The sequence below is a fragment of the Choloepus didactylus genome, chromosome 5 (genome assembly GCF_015220235.1).
Source record: "Choloepus didactylus isolate mChoDid1 chromosome 5, mChoDid1.pri, whole genome shotgun sequence".
Classification (NCBI taxonomy): Eukaryota; Metazoa; Chordata; class Mammalia; order Pilosa; family Megalonychidae; genus Choloepus; species Choloepus didactylus.
Window position 1 is genome coordinate 84577695 of NC_051311.1, and position 8732 is coordinate 84586426.

An 8732-nucleotide genomic window follows, 5' to 3' on the forward strand; every position below is an offset into this window, starting at 1 on the left:
TTATAGACTATTGTCATCCTGAGAATGAATGAAAGATAAAAGTGCTTGAATTAAATTTCCAACTGTGGAAGTAGAAAATAGTGAAGGACTTAATGATCAACTTCAAAGATCCTATTTACAAATAAGTTCAGATCACAGGACCGGGGTTCTTTTTTGGGGGTAATCCATAGCAATCATGGATTCTGTGGGTACGGAATTCAGAAGGTGCACAGCAGGAACTGCTTATCTCTGCTTCATCATGTCTGTAGTCTCAGCTGGAGAGATTTGAATGGAATAAATGACTTGAACCACTGGTGTCTGGAATTATCTGGAGTAGCAGTTCTCAAAATTTTTGTCTCAGTCTCTTTTTACATATGTAAAAATTATTGAGGACCCTGAACTGAAGCATCTTTATTTATGTGGGCTACAACCATTGGTTTTCACCATATTAGATATTAAAACAGACATTTTAGAAATTTTCTTTCTCAATTCATTTAAAAATAGCAAAAATTTTTAATTTGTGTCATATATAACTTTTAAAGTACAAGAGCTGCATTTTCTGAAACAACAAAAAAATTGTGAGAAAATTGTCATTTTACATTTTTGCAAAGCCCTTTATGTCTGACAGTAGAAAACAGCCAGTTTCTCATATCTGCTTCTGTAGGCAATGTTGAAAAGTGTTGTTTTGAGTGAAGCATATGAAGAAAATCTGACCTTACACAGATGTAAAGTTGGAAAAGGGAGTGATATTTTAATAGTTTCTTCAGGTAATTGTGGATATTCTCCTTTGATACTAAAGCTCAAGAGGTATTTTCTTAAAGTTCAATTGCAATGTGGAATCTGAAACCTTGTTAGTCAAATTTTTGAGCTGTGTTATATTAGAATCCACTGATCTGTCTTTTACTTTCAATGAATCTTTTACCTATGAATGATTTTTATAATATTATGCACAGATATTTGAAAAACATTGCTTCACTTATTGCTGCACAAAGCTATGCAAATCTTCTAAATGTTGATACATATCATTATAAAGTATGAAAAAATGGCGTTTATTAAAATCATCATCCAGCTTATCAGGAAAGTCTTAGAAAGCTGTCACCTCATAATGGCAGATAAAAACTCAAAATTTATTATTGGTAGTCAGTGCTATCAATTGTTTTTTTTTTTTTTTTTTTAATCAATACTACTTTCTTTTTTGAGAAAACTTCTTTCAACACTTAATTCAGAATATCCATAATTTTTTCAGCCACCTTTTATGGTGTTCCATGGCAATCCATGAAAAAGGCACCTAATTCAGCCCACAACTCAATTGTACAAGTGCTTTTACTTGAAACAAGCATCACACTTTAATATACAGCAAAGCACTTTATGTGTATTTCTCATTTTGTCACATAGAATATTTTAAAAATGAGCACTAAAGGATTTGATAAAATTAATTTTCTTTTTTTTTTTTTTTTTTTTTTTTTGCTGCTTCCTCAAGGATATTAAGTGACACTGGCATTTTTTTTCTGCAAGGGTGTAGTGGTGAAGAATGCAAAGACCATTGGCACAGTGTAATGCCTCTGCTTTCATTCATGCTAATACACCGGCAGTTTTACCCATCATTGACTTTGCACCAGTTCAAATGTAAATAACGTGAGGTCACCGAGCTGGCTTGAAGGACATGGTGATCAAATTGTGGCACCATTAGAAGCTGGGTTGATCCAAAGACAGATGGCTGAAAGTGGTGGAAAAGAAAAGTAAAATGGACAACCACAATTATTACTAGCTCATTGCTTAAGAGTCATGAAGCTACAACTGCCTAAGAAGATCAAAGTCACACATTTCAGTATTCAGATTCAGTGGAAAATGGATTAATGATATTTTCTTTTTCTGGTATTGCATTTTTATTTATGAATGCCAAAGAATGCTTTATGTTAGCCGAAGAAATACTTTTAGCCAAAATTGAGACGTTTATAAACATTCACCAAAATATTTTTTGGCTCTATCTGCTGCCTACCATGGACCTGATGAATGGAAGCTGATGTTCAGGATTCAGCAAGGATTCCTGGATAATAATTTACAGATACTTGCAGTACACAACACAGTCAATGCTATTAATCTTATTGTGCACTGTGCCAGTTTGAATGTATTATGTCCCCCAGAAAAAGCCATATTCTTTGATGCAATCTTGTGGGGCAGATGTATCAGTGCTAAATTAGATTGGAATCCTTTGAGTATTTCCGTGGAGATGCGCCCCACCCAACTGTAGGTGATAACTCTGATGAGATAATTTCCATGGAGGCATGGCCCCACCCATTCAGCATGGGCCTTGATTACTGGAGCAGTATATAAGCTCAGACAGAAGGAGTAAGCTTGCTATAGCCAAGAGACACTTGGAAGAAAGCACAGGAGCTGCAGATGAAAGACATTTTGAAGACGGCCATTGGAAGCAGACTGTTGCTCTGGAGAAGCTAAGAGAGGACAAATACCCCAAGCGCAACTAAGAGTGACATTTTTGAGGAACTGCAGCCTAGAGAGGAACATCCTGGGAGAAAGCCATTTTGAAACCAGAACTTTGGAGCAGATGTCAGCCACATGCCTTCCCAGCTAACAGAGGTTTTCCAGACACCATTGGCCATCCTCCAGTGAAGTACCTGACTGCTGATGTTTTACCTTGGATACTTTATGGCCTTAAGACTGTAACTGTGTAACCAAATAAACCCCCTTTTATAAAAGCCAATCCATTTCTGGTGTTTTGCATTCTGGCAGCATTAGCAAACAAGAACATGCACTATAGCTAAGACCAGCTCCAAAACATACATAGATAGCATCTGCTACAGAATGATTATAGCTAAAGCTTACATCATTGAGCAAAGTCTTGCTTGGAAAACACTTCAGAAGATAGCACTGAGTAATTATTCTTTTAACTCAAATTAGAATATCAATTATAAATCTTCTTTTGGAAGAATATATTTTTATATTTATTTGAAATAAAAGTTATAGTTTTTAAAAGGGGAAAATGTCAACACAGTGAAAGAGGCAAATAATATTTTAGTATTAAGAAAAAAGTTTTGACTTCACTGACCTCTTGAAAGTATCTCAATGGCTAAACTTGAACTAAACTTTGAGAATAACAGATCTTGACTTACATGACTGAACTTGGATGATTTGAACCCTAGGCTTAGCTGGAACTCTTGACCAGAGTGCCTAGACTTGGCTTCTTCATGTAACTTGGGTTTCCTTATAGCACACTAGCTCCAGGGTAGTTGGACATCTTACATGGTGGCTTAGGTCTCAAGAGTGAATGTCACAGTGAATGATTTATGATCTAGTTTCTGCAATGACATAGCATTATTTTTGTCATAGTCTATTGGTTTAAGCCATCACAAACCCACTCTAAATTATGGGGAGGCATAGACTTCTACCTCTCAATGTAGGGATATCAAACAATTTGTGGCCAAGTTTCAAAATTTCGACTGATTGATTTCTGGCTATAAATTATTTACATTTCTCCACAATGTATAATACAGTCACCCCTTCCAAAGACCCCACTACAATCTCATCGCATTAGGTCACCAGGCATGGGCTCAAGATTCAGGATCTCGTCAGCAATTTCAAACCTAGGAATGGATGAGGTCCCTTGTGTTTGATTTCTCAACATGAGTCCTCTTGATTTGAAAATCTGTGGATTAAAGAGACCAGTTACCTGCCCCACAGTCACTCCATATAGGATGATTGTTAGGCATAGAATACAACAACAGACACATCAGTTTAAAAAGAGGAGAAATGAGAGGCACACAGCAGTTAGCAATTCTAAAATCCAGCTGGATTCCTCTCACTACTCCCTTGAGTAGGGTCCTGTCCTGCTCCCTGGGAACCATTCTTCACTGTCTTTGGCTCTGCCAGCTGGATTTTGAATTGTGCCAAGTCATCTGTCCTTTTCCATGGGAAATGGCCTGGGTCTGTAGCTGAGTAGTTTACTTGGCCTCTTCCTGTCCATAGAAATGTGGGGGTTCAAGGACCTCCTTTTTATTTTGTCTTATCTCTATCTTTGTAGCTAGTGACATTGAATTATACAGTTTGCACTTGTAAGTGCAATCCTAGAGCCTCTATTTATTGAGTGCTTAATATAGGAAGGCAAGTTTAGCCGCTGGGGTATAGAATTTAACAGGACTGGTATGGTTCTTGCATTTACTGAGAGTACAGCTGAATTTGACAACTTTTCATCATTAATATTCAGGCCAAGAAAGAAAAGTACAGGTCTCTACAGAACATAAAACAGGAAAACAGGCCTATTCTGGAGGGTCAAGGAAGGTTTCCTTAAGGAAATGATATTTTAGGCTTAGCGTTGAAGAATGAGTAAAAATTAACTTTAAAGTGCATACTACTCCCAGATCCATGCTATATGTATTTGAGTATTAATGTGATGCTTTCTGATAGCTAAAAACAGCATTTTTATTTTCTTAATATAAATCTGAAAGAACGCATAAAGTATATATCTATATTATAACCACCCACATCCAGCAGATGTGAATGGGTGAGATTTTCTTCCCTTTTTGTTGCAGAGATAGTCATTATTATAATTTTGTCCCTATACAGCTCAAATCTATGCGAAGCAATATTGCCAAAGTGGTAATGGTAAGCACTCATATGCTCACATGAGGGATTTTTCCTCATCATTTGATCTCTTCCATAAAACGAATAAAAGTTACTGTTGAAATAAATAAGGAACAGAGCTTATGGTTATGGGTCTGGTGCCTATGATTAAATATTTAACAAGGTTCCATTGGAAGCCTGTATTTTCAGGGATTTATTGTTCTGATATAAAATTCACTAGGATTAAACTAGGCAGAGAGCAACTTTTTATTTTCTAAATCTAGTTTAAATTGGTTTGCCTGTTTTATGTTATGGGGGAATAAAGGAAAAAAAAACACATGGTATTTCTAGTCTTCAATTAAATGAGATCTTTTTACGCAGAGCCTGTGTGAGCTTAAAAAGTAGCAATAATAATAAAATAAAACAAAAGTTTTATAGACATATTTCATACTAGAACATAAGAGTAGAGTATGAGATAGGTTTCTAGTAATTGGACAAGTTTTTAAATGAATTGTATTTTGTTTTTCCACATTGAATTGTGTACCATATGTAAACTGGGGCTTTCTGTGTGATATAGAGTATTTAGCACAATTTCTGCTTTCTATTGGTAGTTAACTCAATTAATTTTATTTCTATAATGACTGTGTTGATTAATCTTTCGTGTTTTTTTTTGTTTTGTTTTGTTTTTTTGGATATTTGCAACTATTGGCTTTTAATCTGGCTTAGCATTAGAATAGACATTTGTAGTAGCATGGATTTTTAAATTTTGCCCCCAAATTTAACACTTTTTTATGCAGTATCCTTTATAAATAACTAATTCTTATAGCACTGAGTGAAAAAAAGTAATTTTCTTCCTGTGTTTCTAATTAAAAAAAAAACACACAAATTAGGCAAGAAACTAAAGAGTATTTCTTTACTATCACCAATAAGAGACAAACAAAACCATTGACGTTACATATGAAATAAGGGAAGAAATACTGAAAAATCAGGAACAATGTGATTGGAGTAAATGTAAACTTGTCACCAAATTCTGGATTACCAGAGCTAAGATGCACACCATGATGTCTGGAAGAGTAAATTTATAGTATATAAAAGACAGAGCAACAAATGCATGGAGCTCATTAGGACTATACATTTTATCAGAAAAAGAAATCAGAAAATTGAAATAGATTTGTTGGAACATTTAGGGGTTAAAGAAGAGAAGGTAAATGAGTGAAAGGAATCAAGATCACTCAGAGTTTGGGCTGGAATGCCCATTAATATGGTAGTCTCTTTAAATAAGATGAGGCATATAGGAAAAAATAATAATAAAAAGTAGGCAACTACATGGGGAAGGGAAGGAGGATATGTAGATGGAATTAGATCGATTGCCGGAAAGACATTCCAGTATAACTTAACTGGTATTTGGAAAAATTGGGCTGACACTAGGGTTGAAGTCAGGACTTCAGAATAGGGCTGGGAGTCGTCTGCATAGAGGGACATTAGATCAGCTGGCCCAGGAACCTAGTGGTGAAGGAGAGAGCAGAGGGAGAGTACTAAATGCATATCCATTGTGCAAGATTTATATTAAAGAGAAGGAAAAGAAAGACAAATTGGAAAATTTAGAACATAAGTTACTTGAAGAAGGAGGAGAACTGAGAAAATGAGTAACTTGCTTAAGCATATGCCAGCAATACATCTTTGAGGTGGGTAGGGTAGATGTGTGGAGCATCTTTGTGGGCAACAGACTGTTACGTGGTGCTCATTGTATAGAGACGAAAAGACTTAGTCTCTTATTTCAAGAACCTTGAAATGACAGAGTTATAAACTAGAAATTTTCTAGATATTATAGAAATTATTTAGCAAGAACAACATAAGCAAAGATATTAGGGGGATATTACAGTGAGGAATGGGTGAGAATTTCCTCTCTTTAAATGCACATGGTTTGTAAATCTGTTTACCCATAGCTGATGTGAATTTCATAGACAATTTCCTGAATCAAAGTATTTTTCCATTTGACTTTAGGAGAGATAATTGAATGCAAAGATCAACTGAACTCTGGAGGCAATTAACATCTGATTTAAATTTAGTCTTCCATGGAGCCTGGGTGATTAGACTACCACTTAGCGAGAATATATCCATGGGATATCCAGGGGGCATGCACACCTGTTATCACTACAGCTGGTTTGTAAATGTCACTGCTGCTTCCTATAAATAAAGCAATGAAATGGATAAACAGCATTTCAGGAGCATATTATGATGTAGTTTTAGGGGGTTTTGATGATTTCTGCATGTCTCCATAAATTAATACAGTATATATTAAAGAAAACATATGCTCAGCAAGTAATTGAATCACTGTGGAATGTAACATTCATCTACAAATTAAACTGTGTTTTCTTATTATGGATATAAAACCTCTGTCTTGTGGAAAAATGAGTGAGTGGGCTGGAAAGGGAATGCTACAAATGAATAATTGGATGTCATCTATAAAAACGATCCCATTAAATAAAGAAAATTGATTCTTTTTGAAAATAGATAATAGTAAATTCAAAAGGCAAGGTGTCAAACCATTTATTTTATCTTTTTGTATGCCCTTGCTGAATTATGATAGACTGTGATCTGTATAATAAAAGTTTCCTGTGAGAGTCTAGGGGAATTTTGTTTTAAAACCATCCTTTTAATGGAGTGTAAAGGAGAGCTATTGATAAACTACATTTATCATGATCAGATTATGATAGACACATAAGGGCACACATTTGATGATGGTTGTTATGCATTATTTGGTACATACAATGCTATTTCATAATAGTCTATTGTAAGGCATTAAATTTTGGTTAAATGATGAACTAGGAGTAAGAAAAAAAAGGCATACACTGTTTTTTTTTTCTCTAAAATGGCCATAGCAATGAGCCAGATATGAATAGTAGATTACATGAGGTCTCTCACATATTGCTCCTCTTTTAACACAGGCTCAACAGACAGTGAGCTTTTAGGGTTCATAATGCAAGGCAGAATGGTAAATTCAGGAACCACTGGCACAGAAGGTCCAACACCGCAAATACCAGGGCCTAAGACAATATTTATTGAGTGAATGAATCAAAAGTTTGAAGATTAATTCAGTTTTGTGGCTACTATGTAAAGCGGTGCTTCTACACCATTTTCTATATTGTGAAACACATAGCAAATGCTAATATTTGAATTATTCCATGGGGTAAGTCAGTTCAGAGTCAGGGTAGACTTGCTCAGCTTTCTGAACCTTACCTAGTTGTAACAATCTCAGCACCCCTCTGATCTCTTCTAGGAAGCGCTGATACATAACTAATTTTAGGGGCACAGGGAGTGGAAATAACCACTCAGTTGATTGAGAATGATTGATACATTATTTCCTTATCATCATTTCCCCTTTGCCAATAGAATGATGCCCCAAGTTCTCATCTCATTCAACAATGAACTTCCTTTTCCTACTCTCTTATATATACTCTCTGTTCCGGCTAGGGAAAACTCCTGCTTGTGCTCTCTCATGGTCTTGAACCTGAGGTTTTGTTTCGGATCCTTTCCCGAAACTCTTGCCCCTTTTCCGTCAGCCTATCCAAGTGTTAATCATAACTCAACACCTAGTCTCACCTCCTTCATTAGGCTTTCTTTTATTGCTCCATCTTTCATTGATCTCACCCCTTCAAATGTTTATTGGCAATTACTGCCTGTAGAATTTATTTAGCACTTCATTAAGTATTGACACAAGGCAGATCATGATTGTTCCATAGGTTTATGGCATGTCTACAGAACTAGGCTATTTTCTTCTAGAAAGCTTTAGTGTGGTCATGCCTCTCTCTCTCTCAGCAAGGTAGGGCTTTGATGAATACTTGCTGAATTAAAAAAATAAGAAAATTAAAATGACATCATGACTGAGGTTTATTTTAATGAAATTTAACAATAATAGTGCTGTAATGAATATGCTTAGCTTAAAAAAAATATTTAACGTGGACTTTCTAGCCAGCAAAGGGTTAGATTCACACAACAGCCATTTCCAAATAACACCACTGAAGTACAGTTTAGTTATGTAACCTGAGTAATAAAAACAATCTGGATAGCCAAATCAAATGTAAGCTATAGAACAGTAATTAAATGAGCCTAATAACATTCTCTGGAGACATAGCCAGAATTTTCTGTTGGTCTCATCTTCACCATTTATCTAT

The 8732-nt window shown here is 35.5% G+C and overlaps 1 pseudogene; it reads left to right on the forward strand.

Annotated features, from left to right (window-relative positions):
• The first annotated feature begins 1692 nt into the window (after positions 1–1692).
• LOC119534192 lies at positions 1693–2898 on the forward strand (annotated as a pseudogene).
• The last annotated feature ends 5834 nt before the right edge of the window (positions 2899–8732 follow it).